This window comes from Diceros bicornis, chromosome 7 (genome assembly GCF_020826845.1).
Source record: "Diceros bicornis minor isolate mBicDic1 chromosome 7, mDicBic1.mat.cur, whole genome shotgun sequence".
NCBI classification, from domain to species: Eukaryota; Metazoa; Chordata; class Mammalia; order Perissodactyla; family Rhinocerotidae; genus Diceros; species Diceros bicornis.
The window spans coordinates 40,792,719-40,811,527 of NC_080746.1; the positions used below are offsets into that span (position 1 = coordinate 40,792,719).

The window sequence follows — 18,809 nt, forward strand, 5'->3', positions numbered from 1 at the left end:
TCCCAACACCATTTGTTGAAGAGACTTTCTTTTCTCCATTGTATGTTCTTGGCTCCTTTGTCAAAGATTAGCTGTCCATAGATGTGTGGGTTTATTTCTGGGCTTTCCATTCTATTCCATTGATCTGTGTGTCGGTTTTTGTGCCAGTACCATGCTGTTTTGGTTACTATAGCTTTGTAGTATATTTTGAAATCAGGGAGTGTGATACCTCCAGTTTTGTTCTTTTTTCGCAGGATTCCTTTAGCTATTCGGGGTCTTTTGTTGTTCCATACAAATTTTAGGATTCTTTGTTCTATTTCTGTGAAAAATGTTGTTGGAACTTTGAAGGGATTGCATTGAATCTATAGATTGCTTTAGGAAGTATGGACATCTTAACTATGTTAATTCTTCCAATCCACGAGCACGGAATATCTTTCCATTTCTTTGTGTCTTCTTCAATTTCTTTCAGCAATGTTTTATAGTTTTTGGTGTACAGCTCTTTCACCTCTTTGATTAAGTTTATCCTTAGGTATTTTATTCTTTTTGTTGCAATTGGAAATGGGATGGTATTCTTAATTTCTCTTTCTGCTACTTCGTTGTTAGTATAGAAATGCTACTGATTTTTCTATGTTGATTTTGTATCCTGCAACTTTACCATATTCGTTTATTACTTCTAAAAGTTTTCTGGTGGATTCTTTAGGGTTTTCTATATATAAAATCATGTCATCTGCAAATAGTGACAGTTTCACTTCTTCCTTTCCAATTTGTATCCCTTTTATTTCTTTCTCTTGCCTGATTGCTCTGGCTAGGACTTCCAGTACTGTGTTAAATAGGAGTGGTGACAGTGGGCATCCTGGTCTGGTTCCTGTTATTAGAGGGAAAGCTTTCAGTTTTTCACCATTGAGGATGATATTCGCCGTGGATTTCTCATATATGGTGTTTATTATGTTGAGGTACTTTCCTTCTATACCCATTTTATTCAGAGTTTTTATCATAAATGGATGCTGTATCTTGTCAAATGCTTTCTCTGCATCTATTGAGATGATCATGTGATTTTTATTCTTCATTTTATTAATGTGGTGTATTACGTTGATTGATTTGCGAATGTTGAACCATCCCTGCATACCTGGAATAAATCCCACTTGATCATGATGTATAATCTTTTTAACGTATTGTTGTATGCGAGTTGCTAGTATTTTGTTGAGGATTTTTGCATCGATGTTCATCAGTGATATTGGCCTGTAATTTTCTTTTTTTGTGTTTTCCTTGTCTGGTTTCGGTATCAGGGTAATGTGGCTTTGTAGAATGAGTTAGGGAGCTTCCCCCCCTCCTCAATTTTTTGGAAGAGTTTGAGAAGGATAGGTATTAAGTCTTGTTTGAATGTTTGGTAGAATTCACCAGGGAAGCCATCTGTTCCTGGACTTTTATTTTTGGGGAGATTTTTGATTACTGTTTCGATCTCCTTACTGGTGATTGGTCTATTCAAATTCTCTACATCTTCTTGATCAAGTTTTGGAAGGTTGTATGATTCTAAGAATTTATCCATTTCTTCCAGATTGTCGAATTGGTTGGCATATAGCTTTTCATAGTATTTTCTTATAATCTTTTGTATTTCTGAGGTGTCTGTTGTAATTTCTCCTCTTTCATTTCGGATTTTACTTATTTGTGCCTTCTCTCTTTTTTTCTTGGTGAGTCTAGCTAAAGGTTTGTCAATTTTGTTTATCTTTTCAAAGAACAAACTCTTGGTTTTATTAAATTTTTCTATTGTTTTTTTGGTCTCTATTTCATTTATTTCTTCTCTGATTTTTATTATTTCCCTTCTTCTACTGATTTTGAGCTTTGTTTGTTCTTCTTTTTCCATTCCTTTAGGTGCATTGTTAGATTGTTTATTTGAGATTTTTCTTGTTTGTTGAGATAGGCCTGTATTGCTATAAACTTCCCTCTTAGAACTGCTATTGCTGTATCCCATAAATTCTGGCATGTCATATTTTCATTTTCATTTGTCTCCAGGTATTTTTTGATCTCTTCTTTGATTTCTTCGTTGACCCAGTCGTTGTTCAGTAGCATTTTGTTTAATCTCCACATATTTGTGGCTTTTCTGATATTCTTCCTATAGTTGATTTCTAGTTTCATACCATTGTGGTCAGAAAAGATGCTTGGTATTATTCCAATCTTCTTAAATTTATGGAGACTTGTTTTGTGGCCTAACATGTGATCAATCCTGGAGAATGTTCCATGTGCATTTGAAAAGAACATGTATGCTTCGTTTTTTGGATGGAATGCTCTGTATATATCTACTAGGTCCATCTGTTCTAGTGTGTCATTTAAGGCCAACGTTTCTTTATTGATCTTCTGTTTGGATGATCTACCCGTTGGTGTAAGTGGAGTGTTAGTCCCTTACTACTATTGTGTTACTGTCTATGTCTCTTTTTCTGTCTGTTAATAATTGCTTTATATATTTATGTTCACCTACATTGGGTGCGTAGGTATTTATAAATGTTATATCCTCTTGTTGGATTGTTCCCTTGATCATTATGTAATGCCCTTCTTTGTCTCTTTTTACAGTTTTTGTTTTAAAGTCTATTTTGTCTGATATGAGTACTGCTACCGCAGCTTTCTTTTCATTGCCATTTGCGTGCAGTATCTTTTTCCATCCCTTCACTTTCATTTTGTGAGTGTCTTTAGGTCTGAAGTGTGTCTCTTGTATGCAGATATATATGGGTCTTATTTTTTTATCCCATCAGCCACCCTATGCCTTTCAATTGGAGCATTTAGTCCATTGACGTTTAAAGTAGCTATTGATAAGTATGTACTTACTGCCATTTTTTAACTTTTTTTTTTCCTTTTTTTTCCTCAGTGTTTTAGTAGTCCTTCTCTGTTCCTTTCTTCTTCTATACAGAATTGATGGTCACTTTAGTTTGACCTCTGTCTGAAAGCTGTACTCTTTAACTCCCCTCCTCCCTCCTTTTATGTTTTTGATATCATATCTAACCTCTTTTTTGTGCATTTGTATCCATTACCCTCTTATCATGGAAATAGATAATTTTTCCTATTTGTGGTCTTCTCTTTTCCCCTTAAATCAGTCCCTTTAACATTTCTTGTAGCACTGGTTTCTTGGTGAAAAACTCCTTTACTTTTTGCTTGTCTGGGAAACTTTTTATCTCTCCTTCCATTTTGAATGATAACCTTGCCGGGTAGAGTATTCTTGCCTGTAAGTTTTTTCCATTTAGCACTTTAAATATATTGTGCCACTCTCTTCTAGCCTGTAAGGTTTCTGCTGAGAAGTCAGCTGATAGCCTTATGGGGTTTCCTTTGTATGTAAATTGACTTTCTCTTGCAGCGTTTAGGATTCTCTCTTTATCTTTAATTCTGGACATTTTGATTATGATGTGTCTTGGTGTGGGCCTCTTTGGGTTTATCTTGTTTGGGGCTCTCTGTGCTTCCTGTACCTGGATGTCTGTTTCCTTCCTTAGGTTAGGGAAGTTTTCACCTATTAATTCTTGAAATAGATTCTCTGCCCCTTTGTCTCGCTCTTCTCCTTCCGGGACACCTATAACACGGATATTAGTGTACGTGATGTTGCCCCAGAGGTCCCTTAGACTGTCCTCATTCTTTTTAATTCTTTTCTCTTTTACCTGTTCAGTTTGGATAATTTCTTCTAGTCTTTCATCCAGTTCGCAGATCCATTCTTCTGTATCCTCTACTCTGCTTTTGAGTCCCTCTAGTGAATTTTTCATTTCCAGTATTGTATTCTTCATTTCTGATTGGTTCTTTTTTATATCTTCCAGTTCTTTGTTGACATTCTCACTGAGTTCATCTATTCTTCTCCCCAGATCAGTGAGCATCCTTAACACTCTTTGTTTGAACTCTCTGTCAGGTAGGTTGCTCATTTCTGTTTCACTTAGTTCCTTTTCTGGGGTTTTGTCCTATTCCCTTACTTGGAGTGTATTCCATTTCCTCCTCATTTTGCCTCTTTCCCTGTGCTTGTGTCTGTGTATTAGCTAGCTCAGCTACGTCTCCTGCTCTTGGATAGGTGACCTTATGTAAGTGATGCCTTAGGGGGCCTGCAGTGTGCTTCCCTCAGTTCTCAATGTTCCAGGGGTGATCCCTATGTGGGCTATGTGTGTCCTTCTGTTGTGGCCTGTTTGCTCTCCCTGTAGGCGCCCAGGGAGGCGGAGTTATGCTCCTGGCCAGCTGCTGTAATGCTCAGCTGCTTGTAGTTGTTGTGGGCCCTTCAGTCTCTTTATCAGGTGTGGGGAGCCCCAGCACAGTTGGCTGCAAGTTCTAATACCACATTTGTGTTGCAGTATTTCTTTTAAGTGAGTAGGCGCCCAGCGTGGCCGGTTGTTAGTCTCAGGCCCTTACAATTGCTATAAGCCTCCAGCCTTTAGGTCTCTTGTCAGCTCTCTGAGGATTGCAGCTGTGTGGGGCTGGCCTCAGGCACGGGAGCACCCAATTGTTTCAGACTTTGGAAGGTGGGGCAAACCCCCTATGTGGGTCTTTGAGAAGCACAAGTCTTCTGCAGCTGACAAGCCCTGGTGCCCACAGGTCCACACACACAGTCAACACAATCCTGCCCCGTGTGCGCGCCCCGATCCCCCGAACCGGACCCAGTCTCTCCACAGCAGGAGCCCCACACACTCCACCACTACCCCACACTATCCACTCGCTCCTTGTGCACGCCCTGCACCACTGAAGTCAGTTCAGTTGCCAGGCTGCACAGAATCCAGTCACCAATCTATGCAGGCCCACAAGTTGCCCAAGGGCCCGCTGTTGGGTGGGGCCAGTCTCTAGGGTGGGCTGCCTGCCCTGGCCGAGCGGGACCAAATTGGTGCTCTAGCGGGTGGGGCAGGCCCCAGGCCAGCAGGCCCTAGGGAGAACTCTAACACCCATACCAGGCCACAACAATGGCCACCGCCAATGTCCCAGTCCCTGGAGAGGTCTCACCTCTCACCGAGATGCACTCAGGGCCTATGAGGTGAGTCTCTTTTCACCAAAGCACTGTGCATCTTTCTTTCTGTTGATTTTAGGTTGCTTTCTGAAACGGGTGATTTTGTGCATGGGCCCTGTAAGAGCCAGTTTTAATTTCTTTGTGAACCAGCTTTTCTGGGGGTACTCCCCAATGCTTTAGTAGCAGGCAAAGTCAGATACTCTGCCACTCGTCTCGATTGTGCTGGCTCTACAAAATGCCCACAGCGGGGGCGCTCCCCGGCTCAGGGCCCCGCGCCTCCAGGGAGGGCTGCGAACCTTTTGGCTGCTCCCAGGCTTGTGAAGGCAGCGTTTTTCCTCTCCAGAAGGGAGTTTCTGCCCCTTCTACCTCAATTAGGATTGTGCTTTGTTGCAGGAGTTCCTCTTATCCAGTTTTCAGTTCTGTCTCAGGGGTAATTTTTCCACGAGTAGTTGTAAATTGGCTGTGTCTGCGGGAGGAGGTGAGTTCAGAGTCTGCCTACGCCGCCATCTTGACTTCCTTTCCACCTCCTGATAGTTTTTTAATTTTTTTACTTTTCAGCTGCTAATTAAAGATTTTTAATCTTTACTGTATACACAGGGACTTTGTGGCCATTCCATGGTTTTCCCCCATCCTGGTTTCTATCTAATTTTTGGAGAAAGGTGAGCAAATAATAAGATAGTACTATCCGATATTTATTGAGTACTGTGTGCTGGTCTCTACTAAACAGATCACATACATGATTTCATTTAATCTCACAAAGGTTCAGAGAAATAGGAACGATTTTGACTCCTTCTAGGAGGAAACTGAGTTAAATAACTTGCCCAAGGTCACCAATGACTGAGCCATGATTCCGACCCAGGGAATCTAAATCTGAAGCTTCTTCACTATCTCTTTAGCAGATGAGGACGCACAGTGGTGGCCAAGTAGCCTGCCTAGGAGCCAGGAGACCTGGGTCCCAGTCTCAGCTCTGTCAGTAACTGGTTATGAGATTACAGCAATCACATCTTTTCTCTAGGCCCCTGTGTCCTCATCTAGCAATATCCTAAAGTCTCTTTTCAATGTAAAGAGTCTATAATAATATAAAAACGCTTAAAGGAGATCATTCTTCTTCATTTCCTGTTCTCTCACCCGACCCCACTTTCTTCTTGCTGGACCTAAGTCCAGCTGTGTAGGACCTGGGTAGCTCACCCAGGCAGGAACAAGAGGGGCTGTTCTGGTTTTTATTTATTCACAAAATCAACATGTAAACACCCTTATGCTTATTTCTCAAAAGGAGGAAGTAAAAACACCAGTTAACTATGAGGGTGTGTTTTTAAGTAGAAAGAAATAAAACCTTAGTTATTTCCACATTTATTGACTCTTCCACAAGATTCTAATTCTAGAACTTCTATTTCCACCTCTCCTTTCAGCCCATTAGGAAGCCTTAAAATGTTCTCTGTGGTATTAACATATGGTCATAAGGCTGTGCACTGAATTTGGAGAGAATGAAGTGGACACACAGTAAGTGCAAATTTCAGGACTGTAGGAAAAATTAAAGCTGGAGTGTAGACATGTATTAGGTTTGCATAAAAAAATCTAAGTAATGTGTATTCTTAGACTATATGATATTTCTCTAAAAGAAAAGAATAATCAGAAAGAAAAAAAAACAAGGGCTACAACATCAGTTATGAGGGGGTTAAAAAAATAAAGGGTTCTGGAAACTGGCCCCATCAGGATGTTTCTTAAATAAGAGCTGCTTCATCAGGTGTAGAGATTTGCAGTTGCTTGACTGAGCACGCAGTGCTGCTATTAGATTTCTTAAGAAAATCTGACAGGGGAAATCACCGATGGAGCTCAAGCCTGCAACTTGGACTTTTCCTTGTAAATAGTGATTTCCAAGATGCTAATAGAAGCTTCCAAACTGTGTAAGTCAGGGTGCATCTTAACCCAAAGTATGAATACCCCAGGGGTCAAATGTGATTCAGAGCTGTTGGTTTTTTATAACAGATATGTTTCATTTTCTTTCTTTGGAAGCCAATAGACGGCATTTCCCAATTCTGCCTTGGCAGCCGGGGAATCACAGGCAGCCCTTTCTGACAGACACACTTTCCCCTTTGGATACAGGATTCTGTAGCTGCTAAAGGTGGCAAAGGCGAAAAACCAGCTTGTGAAGGAAAAGTGTTGATGCTGGCACATACCTTGTACCTTCCCATCACTCCTAGGTGACAGATGGAGTTGCCCACAGCCTGGAGGGAGAGTTCTGAGGGTAAGGTAAGCCCGCTTCCCTCGCTGTACCACCCATCACAGACTAGATCAATTAGGGGCATCTGGGTCAAGGCAATTTGTTATCACGGTAAGGGATGAGATAGTGGCCAACAAGGGAGAAGTAATCAAGAAGATGTATGGTGAAGACTATTTCTATAGGCCTTCTCCTCCTCAATGAGTCTCTCTCGTACCTAGTGGGCCTGCCACACACACCTACATATGCGCGTATACAAACATGCACACACATACATTTAGAACCAGAGATGCTGTGTATGAGTCTAATTTTGCCAGAATACCTGGATACTTACCAGTCCCATCTGTTCTTCCCTCAATTCCTCTCCTCATCACCAATCCTCACGGATCTCCCTCCCAATCTCACATAGCCCTCCGGCTCTGCCTTCTGATTCTGCCTAGATGAAGAAGTATTTCTGCACCTGAAGAAGTCTCCAGGCGATTTAGCTAAACCTTGAATGCCATATTGGATTTCTTCAGAGAAATTAAGCTGCAGATGGTGAACCAATATTAAGGATGTCGTAGGAAATGATGCCATCTTTAGGTGCCATTAACATACCACTGATGTGTGTGCTCAGATGTGCAACATGGTGCACATCTCCTCCTTTCTCTTTCTGCCAAGATTATTTTTTTGCATAATTATGAATATTGGATGATCAAAATAAAGAAGGAGTGGCTGGCAATCTAAATTACACTGATGGATGGATCTTAGATTTTATCTAGTCTGGGAAACATCACGGTGTACTGGTAGTCCACTAATCAGTGCTCAGGCTGTGGCATCAGACTGCCTGGCATTGCATCCCAGTCCCATCCCTCGTCAACTGCCTGTTCTTTGGCAAGTTACTTAGCTTCTCTAAGTATCAGCCTCCTCGTCAGTAAAATGAGGCTTATTAAATTAAATAATCAATTTAAAATGCTCAGCTTGGTTCCTGGCACATATTAAATGCTCAAATAATGTTACTCTTATTATTAGCTCCAAGCATAATGCCTGGAGTATCGTATGTGTTCAATGGTCTAATTTTGCTTCCTTCCTATCTTGAGATCCCCCTCAAATGTGTTTAAATATTTGGGTAACAAAAATTGTAAAATCTCGACTACTTACCCTGTCATCTGACAGATAAGGAAACTGATGCTCACAGCTTAAGTAACTTGTTAAAAGACTTATTCATAAGAAATCTTTCACCCATGCATTGTTAAATTTTATTGAGAGGATAGTATATATCCTTGCTACTCAAAGTGTGATATGGATTAGCAGCATCAGCATCACCTGGGAGCTAGTTAGAAATGCAGAACTGCAGGCTCCTCCCAGACCTATGTGATTTGTATGTACTCTAAATTTTGAGAAGCCTGGCCCTAGATCATTGTTGGTTTTCAGACTTGGATGTGTATTGGAATCACCCGATGAGCTTTAAAAAACTACTAATGCCAGCGTCCCAAGTCCAGAGATTCTGAATTATTCGGTATGGGCGCAGGCCTAGGCATAGAGATTTTTGAAAAAGCTCCAGGTGATTCTAATATTCAGCCAAGGGGGTGAGAAGCATTGTATATACAGTTGTTATCTCTGGGTGAGGTGGTAATGGTAAGTAATTTTTTTAGTTTCTCTAAATGGTTCAGTTCTCGCACAATGAACAACATTTAATTTTATAATACAAAAGAATTTAAAGGCCAAATAGGGCACCTGGCACATAGTTTCTTGCATGTCCTCATCTGAATTCCACAAAGTTCTATTCTGAATCCGTCCAGCAAGGGACTAAACTACATGGTTGCCAGGTTTGTTATGAACTTAGATCTGAAACCTGCCATGTGTTTTCCCCTAACACACTGGCTGAGCTCAGCGACTGTTTGGCTCCCTCATTCTGGCATAGTTTCCTGTACTGCCTATAGCGTTACACCTCTCCTAGCTCTATCTGGCCCCCGGGATCCTTGTAGCAGAGATACACCTCTGTGGTGATGCTCTCTCTTCCCCACAAAAGCATATTTGGATCCAAGGCACAGTGGGAAGAGCCAAGAAGATACAACAATAAGTCCCCATATTTGCCCTCATGGAACTAACAATCCAGGGAGGGAGACAGACACATATGCAAATAACTACAATACAAGGTACGAGCTGATACACACCAGGACAACTCTGGGGCCCTAAAGAAGGAAAGATTAATGCTGAATTGTGCAATTGGAAAAGATAAGGAATAAGTTGACTTTGTACTGGGCCTTTAATGGTGAACACAATTCCAATAGATAGAGAGGTTGGAAAAATTTAAAATGTCAAATCTGTAGCTGAGAATAATAAGGCAAAAGATTAAAGAAAAACATAAATCTGGGTTTCAATCCTGGCTCTGCTATTTCTTAGCTGTGTGACTAAGGACAAGTTATATAACTTCTCTGATCTCAGTCTTGTCACCTCTGAAATGGGGATAGTAAGAACTCCCTCATAGGCTTTTGATTAGAAAAAATACAGATGAAGTAGTTAGCATGGTGCCTTGCACTTAGCCTATGCTGTTTAAAAAACAGAAACAGCATCTATAAGGAACAGTGTATTATTTTTGATTTTTATCAAAAATCCAAGAGCACTGGGATACTATTTCTAATTACATTCCAAAGGAAAATCTTAATTGTCTCTAGATAGGTTACCTCTGACAATGTTTGAAAATTTAATAACCAGGAAACTGAAAGTTGAAGTGTCCTTCTGCTCATTCGAATGAACATCATAAAGTCCTTCAATTCCTGCCACACTCTGGAGGTGTGAAACAACCGCTGTTACTCTCCTTAGAAATGATTTCACTGCAAATGATTTGTTTCTACATCTGTTTTCTTGTGACAGATAAAATCAGGAGGATGGATAAAGTGCAAATTACTCAGAGGATGTGCAAAGTCTTGAAAACACATGTGCTTTCTTTAAGATCATCTTTGCTCTATGATTTACACAAGGCCTTATGTAGGAGCAATGTTTTGAAATGCAATTAAAAAAAAATCTGGGGAAAGTATCTCGTGTTACGGAGACAAATGTTATCGGAAGACTGGCAACCCTTTTATTTTTATATCACACATTTTCCAGTTAATTTTCACATAATTCAATTCTTTCCTTTTATCCTAAATTTATATATACACTGTAAAAACTCATTATTTTTTATTCCACCTATCTGAGAATTTGTAATAGTTATGGGGCTGGTTGAAGTTTACCTTTGTACTACCCAGGTAAATTAATAGGGGGGAAAGGTCTCAGGGGAATACTTAATGTACTGGAGACAAACCATTTGCAAAGCACTTTAATTTTAACAACCACCATTTTGATGTTCTAATTGGAAACAGCCGACGTAACTATTCATTAGAGTCTGTCCAAACAGGTCTCCTGTTTGGCAACACTTTGTTAATGGTAACATTAACCTTATGTGTTTATTCCAAAGCTGTAAACATGTGTTTCCTGAAGTATTCTAGAACCCACATTCTCAACAGCTATAAAATCCTCCTCAACAAGAGTCTGAATTAATGGAATTTCATGGTCTTTCTGCTCCTTGGGAAGAAGTACCATCTCTTGCAAAAATGATGAAATTCGTGCTTAATCATTTATCAGCGCAGCAACTTTGTGCAAGTCTTTAAAAATGTTGTGTGCCTCAGTTTCTTCCTCTGTAACATAGCAATGATTTAATGGGGAAGCAATTAAGCTCTTCCTCACTAAAGGTAACAGACAAGATTTTTTCCTTTATAAATAGAAGTGGAAATAAAGGAGGGATTAGAATCTTTTATAACTCCTTACAAAAAATGTTGTATTAATTCAGGGAAGAGCTGGGTTCTCATTCTGCTCTTTTGTAGGGGATTTTATAAACAATTCTGTTATAGCTTTACCACTTTGTATTCTGTTTGCTTATTTGTTTTCTTCAATAGACTGTGGCCTCTCCAGGACAACCATGTTTTTATTCATTTGATGTTCATTAAAGGAAAATCTTTTAAGATTCTAAGCCAATCTTTGTATCTTTCATGCTTAGCACAATGCCTGGCATATGGAGGGTGATCAATCGATGTTAATCTACTGGATGAATAAACTATACTATTGAAAATGTGTTTGGAAGTGTGTTAGCGCATGTACCACCACCCAGTGCATGCAATGGTCCATATATGTGGGATTGGTCACTCAGCATTTCTACTATGGCTTGTAAAAGCTTCCATGCCTTTTGGGAAAAGCTTCCAAATAAATTCAAAATGGAATTATGTGCTGTGATAATTATTATTTTGGGTTTTTAACATGAAATGTTACAAGTTCATAAAGCCATGTTTTTTTGTATCCTATGTCAGAGACTACAGTCTGCGTGGTTAATTGAGGTTAATGGAGGGAAATGGCAGATTGCCAATGCTAATGAGTTTTTCTTGAGTCTTTCTTTCTTTTCTTTTTTTTTTTTTTTGAGGAAGATCAGCCCTGAGCTAACATCCATGCTAATCCTCCTCTTTTTGCTGAGGAAGACCGGCTCTGAGCTAACATCTATTGTCAATCCTCCTCCTTTTTTTTGTTCCCCCCAAAGCCCCAGTAGATAGTTATACGTCATAGTTGCACGTCCTTCTAGTTGCTGTATGTGGGACACGGCCTCAGCATGGCAGGAGAAGCGGTGTCTCAGTGCGCGCCCGGGATCCGAACTCGGGCCGCCAGTAGCGGACCGCGCGCACTTAACCGCTGAGCCGCCGGGCTGGCCCTTGAGTCTTTCTAATATGCGTTTTATTTCTCATGTGCCTTTGCTTCTTGTTTAACTTAATTATGTTATTTATCCAAGAATTTCTCATATATAAGCAGGAATTGCTAACCTGTCAGAGAGGGCTCAGGCCATGTTTCATTTCCCAAAGAACATTAAAACAGTGGGGGTGGGGGGGGTGTGTGAAAAACAGAAAAGTGGAGGTTGCACCAAACAGCCAGCCTCTGATTTCTCTAGGTCTACCAAGTACTCCGTGGTTATCAAAGTGGAAGACAAGTGCAAGTCCCTTGAGGATCACACTCCTGGCTGGATTCTAGTGAATTAATTCTTCCCAAATGCAACCAATAATCTAGTAAGGAGTGTGCTAAGGGGGTACTGTAGCCATGTCTTATCAAAAAGATGACTTAGGTGACATTTTAGTTTCTTGTTCAGAAAATTAAAAAAAAAAGAAGAAACAAGAACAGGCAAGAAATTGAGAGAAATATTGAAAGCAATAGTAAGGCAGGGGAAAAATCAGAGAGCAGCTAATACTGGCTCTGTGGGATTGGGGCGGGTGTAGAGAGTTGGGGGGAGGTGGGCAGCCTCAAACACTACCATAGCATCTGTGTCTAGATCTTGTTTTTTCCATATTTACCCACAAAATAAACATAAGTACATATCATTTATTGAGTGTTACATTGCGAAGTAGTTAGCTCTGTGTGACTCCTAATGTGTGCCCTTAGCTAGAACATTCTAATTATTTGGTTGGTTTTCCTTTACTGGTTCCCTTGGTAGAGGTGTCAGACGCTTGTTTAGGTTTTCCTCCTCTTTCAGGGATGAGAACAGTGATGGCAGACCTGAAATGGGGCAAATGCCTTGGCAAGTTGAAAGTTAAGGCCTGCCACTGGTGTTGGGTCTGCTGGGCACTCACGTTCACGTCCCTCTGTCTCTCTTTTCTTACTCCTTTTCTTGTCATCCCAAGGTTGACCTCCATCCCCTCCCAGTCAATCCATCAAAGGGGCCAGAAGCACAGTTGCAAAATGCTTCTTTTACATTTTCAGCAGTTTAGCGTTCCTTCTTTGGGCCTAACAGTCTCTAACGGATGTGTACACAAGAGGTACCATTTAAAAACCAACTAGCCAAATAAACATGCCATAAAAGAAAATGCCATCTTCTTTGTTGCACTCTGAGAAATTCAGTATCTTCTGAACAAATGGCTGTGCATACAGAGTTTGAGAGTGGGTTTTTTAAACCATTCATAACACTGTGTCAGTCCTTCTTTCTCAGTGAAAATGAGCTCAATTCTACTGTGGTTGTAATTAGTGGATAATTAGTCCTTGTACATGTCGATGCTACGTGTCATGGAACTGGCTTTTGGTTTAGCATCCATTCAACAAGACTATTTAATTTTGCTTCAATTTTAATTGTTTTGAGTCACATTGGTACCTTGACGCTAGAAAACCTGAGACTCAAGCTAGATAGGCTAAGGTTTGAAATTATATTAATGGGTTTCATTTTTCCCATGGAAAAGAAAATTGTTGGAAGGTTTTGCATTAATAAACTGAAGTAGCAGACAGGACAGAAGGCAGGATGCATTCCACAGTCTCATCAGCCATCCTGGGCTCTGAGTTTTTAATATAACATGAAGAACAGTTCCAGCTCACCACTGGCTTGGCACCAGGGTACTTGCCTTCAGAGACTGCTGAAGAGTAATGGAGAATGGCCAGTGAATAAATAACTATAGCCAAGCTTTTAAAGGCTCAGGTAGAACTATACAAAAAGATAATATGGGGGCATAGAGGGGTCAGCCTTAAACTCCACCTGGGGCTACAGCGGAAGCTTCTCAGGATGGGGTCTTGGTTGGAATGAGTAGAAGCTTGTCAGGTAGACAAGGAGGAGAAGGTCTTTCCATGGTCTTCTGATGAGACAGGGAATGCACACAGGCAAGAAGGACCCCCAGTCCTATCCCAAGGTTACTTCAGGAGACCTTAGGGGAAACCTTGGAATTTTGCATTATTTATTGCTGGGAATGGAAGGAAAATAATACCTTTCTCCTTATGGACACTCAGTCAGTTGGCACTGCAAGGGGATCTCTTAACTTTTAACATGGAAGTGTTTTTACGTTTTTACACGTCATGAAACAGCATTGTAGGTGACAGTGAGAAAAGTCCCCTCTCTGTTTCTGTCAGGCTCAGAACAAAGGGACCAAGACCGCATTACAAGCAAGTACTTGAGCCTAACAAAGCTACAAGTAGAGGATGCTAAGAGAAGGCCAGTCAGATATCATTTACATAGAACTTCCTCATCATTCCCTTTGCCTTCTCTTAGAAGCAATGCTTTGTGGGGTGAGTAGCCATCCCAGTTTGCCTGAGACTGTCCCAGTTACAGCACTGAAATTCTCAGGTCTACGTCCCAAGAAACCCATCAGTCTTGGGCAAACTAGGACGGTGGGTCATCCTAGTTTTAGATCACAACTGAATGCCCAGTCTCTGTGACTAACTTATCAAACAGTAGATTTTCAAGGCTGGACGCATGTGAGAATGTTTACTATCTTGCCCTGGCACCCACTTCAGTTCGCAGATGGGGAAACTGAGGCACAGAGAGGAGCAGCGAACAGTCAGATTCATTTGCACAATGCTTAGCCCCAATTAGGTAATGCCCTTGCTTAAAACACCCAGATCTGCTTTATGACTTCTGTCTTCCTCACAGAGTTACACTTTTCTAAAAATTCCCCACAGTTTCTCCCTAATATAGCTAACAACTGATACCATTTTCTGATTATTCTCTATGTGGCAGGCAGTATGCCTAGCACTTTACATGCAAGGTTTCATTTAATCCTCATAACAACTCTACATTACAATTACTAAATTGCTAAATACTCATATCATTCCCATTTTGCAGATGACATAATTGAGTCTTAGCAAGACCAAGTAACTTGCCAGAGGTTATCCAGTTAATAAGTGACAGAGATTTGAAACTTGATCAAGTTGTCTAACTCCAGAATCCCTTCTTTTTTTTTTAATTTTTTTACTTGTGAGGAAGATTCGCTCTGAGCTAACATCTGTTGCCAATCTTCCTCTATTTTGTATGTGGGTCACCACCACAACATGGCTTGATAAGTGGTGTAGGTCTGTGCCTGGTATCCAAACCTGCAAACCTGGGCCACCAAAGCAGAGTGCATCGGACTTAACCACTACGCCACAGGGCTGGCCCCCAGAATCCTTATTCTTAACCATGAGGACACAAGACTTCTTTTCCTATTCAATTGTATCTTCCACTCTTTCTGTAAAATCACTCCATTATTTAATCAAAATATTTTAAAAAGCACAGGAATGGTTTTACCATCTCCAGATTTTATTCCTATTCTATTTTCCATTCATTATTTCATTCACTGGAAAAACATCTTCAGATAAGGGTCTACACTTGATTTTCAGCTCCCAGTGGGTTTGGGGCCACATCAAGCCTTCCTACTGTGCTACTGCTTTAGAAAAGAGCAAATTTGATGTGTGGGCAGTGTTTTTGTCTTAAGCCATTGAGCTCTTGTAGGATCAATCCAATTAAATGTCATTGGGGACCCGCATTAACCGAAGGAGACTCTAAAGAGATTCAAATGCCATGCTTCTCTTAAGAGCTCTGCCAAGACCTTCACCATTTAGATTTCTCCTAGATCTTCTCTAGGGTTTCTCTCCTGAGTTTATGTCCTCCTCCAGCTCTCCCTATTGCTAATCTCTTTTTTTTGAAAGCAAAGTCTTCATACTTAATAAATTCAACTCAATTCACAATTGCCCTTCCCTTGGCCAGTATCCTCCCCCAATATCTGCATGGCAGGTTCCTTCTTTATCACACAGACCTCAGTTCAAATATCACCTCTCAAGAGAACATTTCCCCTCTCTGATCACCCCACTTAACGTCTCCCTCTCCTTGTTTTATTTTCTTCTGACCCCATCTGTCTGAAATTATCCTGTTTGCATACTTGTTCATTTATCTATTGTCTAACTCTTTCTCTAGAATGTTAAGCCTTACAAAAGCAGGAGCTTCACCTCTGTCTTATATACTGGCATATCTGCAGCATCTAGAAGAATGCCTGGCGCATAGTAGACCCTCAATAAACGGCTGTTGAATGAAAGGAGGAATGCCTATATGCAAAATACTTAACCCTCCTGCCCTTGCATTTAAATATTTTGCATGCTTTTGTTCTATTTTAATTTTCACAGTAAATGTTTTCAGTATCAGTTTTGACTCTACCACTAAAGTTTCTGGACGCTCTCCATTGGGGTATTAGCCTGAAGGACAGTAGACGGGAGTCAGCAAGATCCAGGTTTGATTCCAGGCCTCCCTGTTTCCCAGCTAAATGATTTTGAGCTTCAGTTTCCTCACCTATAAAAGGGGAATGCTCCAATCTACCTCATGGGACCACTGTGAATGTGAAATGAGATGAGGTGTGCAAAAGTACCTGCAGTGCCATGCAACTTGATGTGTTCCTTATTCTCTCCTTACGTAGTTATTAAATATATTTAACTTTTATAATTTTACCTCACTCCCCATAAATACTGAACAATTAGATTATTAATTTGCAAATAGAGAGTTTGGAATATATGGAAGTTCAGGAACACCTTAGAATTCTCTATTCTCTTTCAAAAACCCAGGAGCCTTAAGGGCCAACTGTCAGGAAAGGTCAGTTAGAAGTTTAATTCTACTGCAATACCTGGGGGTCAGCATCCTGCTGGCAGGAAATTCGGGGGAGATGGACGTAACTGACTTCTACCATCAGACCGAAGAGGTCAGTGTAAAGGTTAAGAGATCTAATCCCATTTGAGTCAATGGACTGAAGTCAAATCTCAGAGTTGATTTTAATCTTCTGAAATGAGATCATCAAAATAGCTCTCTGCTCCTCAGGGCAAGCATCTCTTACTTCTAGATCCCTTTTGCTCTGTTATATTCCTCTGCCTGTATAAACGGGGGCTCTTCTGTGGGAAGTCCATAGGTAGAAGTTTCCATCTATCTCTTTTCTTTTACCCTCTCCCTATTTTGTGGCCTTTGTTAAGAAAGATCACAGTGGGAGATAGTGGAGAAAGCTCCAGAGTCCAGAAAACAAGGATATATATCACTCCTTAGCTACTCTATGATCTTATGCAAGTCACATAACCACTCTGTGACTCTGCGTCTGCACCGGTAATAGGGATAATAACAACTATTTTAACTACATAGCTCATCCATTTATCATCACCCATGACTTCCCTACCATCACATCCCAGTAGCCTATTGAGTAAAGTCCCAACTCAACTTGATGTAGATCCCAGTCTTCTTCTAGCCCTAACTCTCCTTGGCACTGTGCCTAGACATAGTGCTTTAATAAACACCAGTAGAGACAATGAATGAAAATGAGAGGATCCAAGCAAGACAACTTTAAAAGAGCTATTTCTAACAAAAAGTCTTACTTTAACAAAAATAGGACAGTGATTAAAATCTCTCATATTTCAGGTCTTAGTACAGAGATGTGAATAAAAAAGGATGTGTAATGATAAACTCTCTAGCCGTTCCACAATTCGACACTCATGCTTTGACTAAGATCTACTTCTTTTCAACCTTACCTATTTCAAAACTTAGTTTAAATTTCATCCCATTCATTGATTCGCTCAACAAAAATGTATTAAATGCTTTCAGGCTGGGCACCAGGGATCATTACCTCCTTCAGGAATTCTTCAAGTGTGAAATGCCTTTGTGGCAATCATGCTGACCTCAGCCATATCTAAGTAAGATGACCATAATCAAACAGTCTGGATTCCAGCCCAAGCTTTGCAATTTACATTCCATTTGACATCTCTTTCCTCATCTGTCAGGTGGGGAAAGTACTAACCTTATGCGCTTATTGGAAATGTAAGTTACAATCATACATCTAAAAGCACGTAGCATGAGGGTTGCAGCATAGCAGATGACGAGCCCACGTGAATACCTGCCTTATCCTGGCCTCTCTTGGACCAAATCTAAACCATTCTCATCTGTAGTAGAGTCTTTATTTTGGTGAAATGCATTGTATTACAGCAAAGGTAACAACAATTATCGTAAGCCAGAACAGATATTTGCTGCTCACTGCCTTACAGGCATTCCCTGTTTCTTTTTTCTGGCCCCTGTGGCCTCCACCTCTACACTACTCACCCCCCTCTCCTGTTATTATACCCTGGAAGGGATCTCACAAAAGGCTGCTCCTGTCAAGTGGTCTCAGGATGGAAACAGAAAAGATCAGAGCATCGAGACAGCAGCATCCTCTTTACAGCTTTCTCACCTGTGAAAGTGAGAGGCTGGAGGCATCACCCCAAATTATCCAATCAACCTAAAGGGGTGACCATTTGTTCTTCTCTTGCAAAAACGTTAAACAATAGGAAAGAGATGAATCTTGTGTTTTACTCCTCTAGGAACGGTTCTTAGTGGAGAATACGATCAAGTGAAATTCAAGTTCCATTTGACCCAAGTTCTCGTAAAATAAACACACCTCAAATGGAGGGTGATGGGAATCTCATTACTTAGAATTGGACAAATAACCTAAGGCAGTATGATCATAACCTGGCAGCGGCAGTGGTTTTCTCAGCAAACTGCCTGAACCTCTACTGGGAACATTTAACACCACTTGTATTTTGAAATCACAGGCCACATCTACCGGCAATAAAGACTGTTATCTCTCCGATTCATTGCAGTTGCACAAACACCAGTTAATTCAGCTATAACACATCTGCCCAGAGAAATATTTACTTTTGGAGCCTCCCGGGTACACTTTAAATTTCTCCTAATTGCTACCCATTGAGTTCTAAGTTTAAGTGCTGTTGAGATGGACTTTAGGTCCTTATTCTGTACTCAGAAGTTCACCACTATACAAATGCAAAGAGCAAATTCTGAATGATCTAGCTGTGCATGTAGGAACTGTTTCCTTCCTCCAATTGCACAGATGAGACCTCTGAACCTAAGAAGACGAG

General features: G+C 40.7%; 1 protein-coding gene and 1 long non-coding RNA gene across 2 annotated transcripts in view; one reads left to right on the top strand and one right to left on the bottom strand.

Moving 5' to 3' along the window:
* Window positions 1–18,809, bottom strand: part of FAT3 (FAT atypical cadherin 3) — a 605,429-nt gene that overhangs the window by 186,501 nt on the left and 400,119 nt on the right. The window lies entirely within an intron of this gene.
* LOC131408544 (uncharacterized) lies at window positions 3,699–11,139 on the top strand. Its single transcript, XR_009220782.1, has 3 exons — window positions 3,699–3,856; window positions 7,034–7,175; window positions 7,589–11,139. It is a non-coding gene; the product is annotated as an uncharacterized LOC131408544 (long non-coding RNA).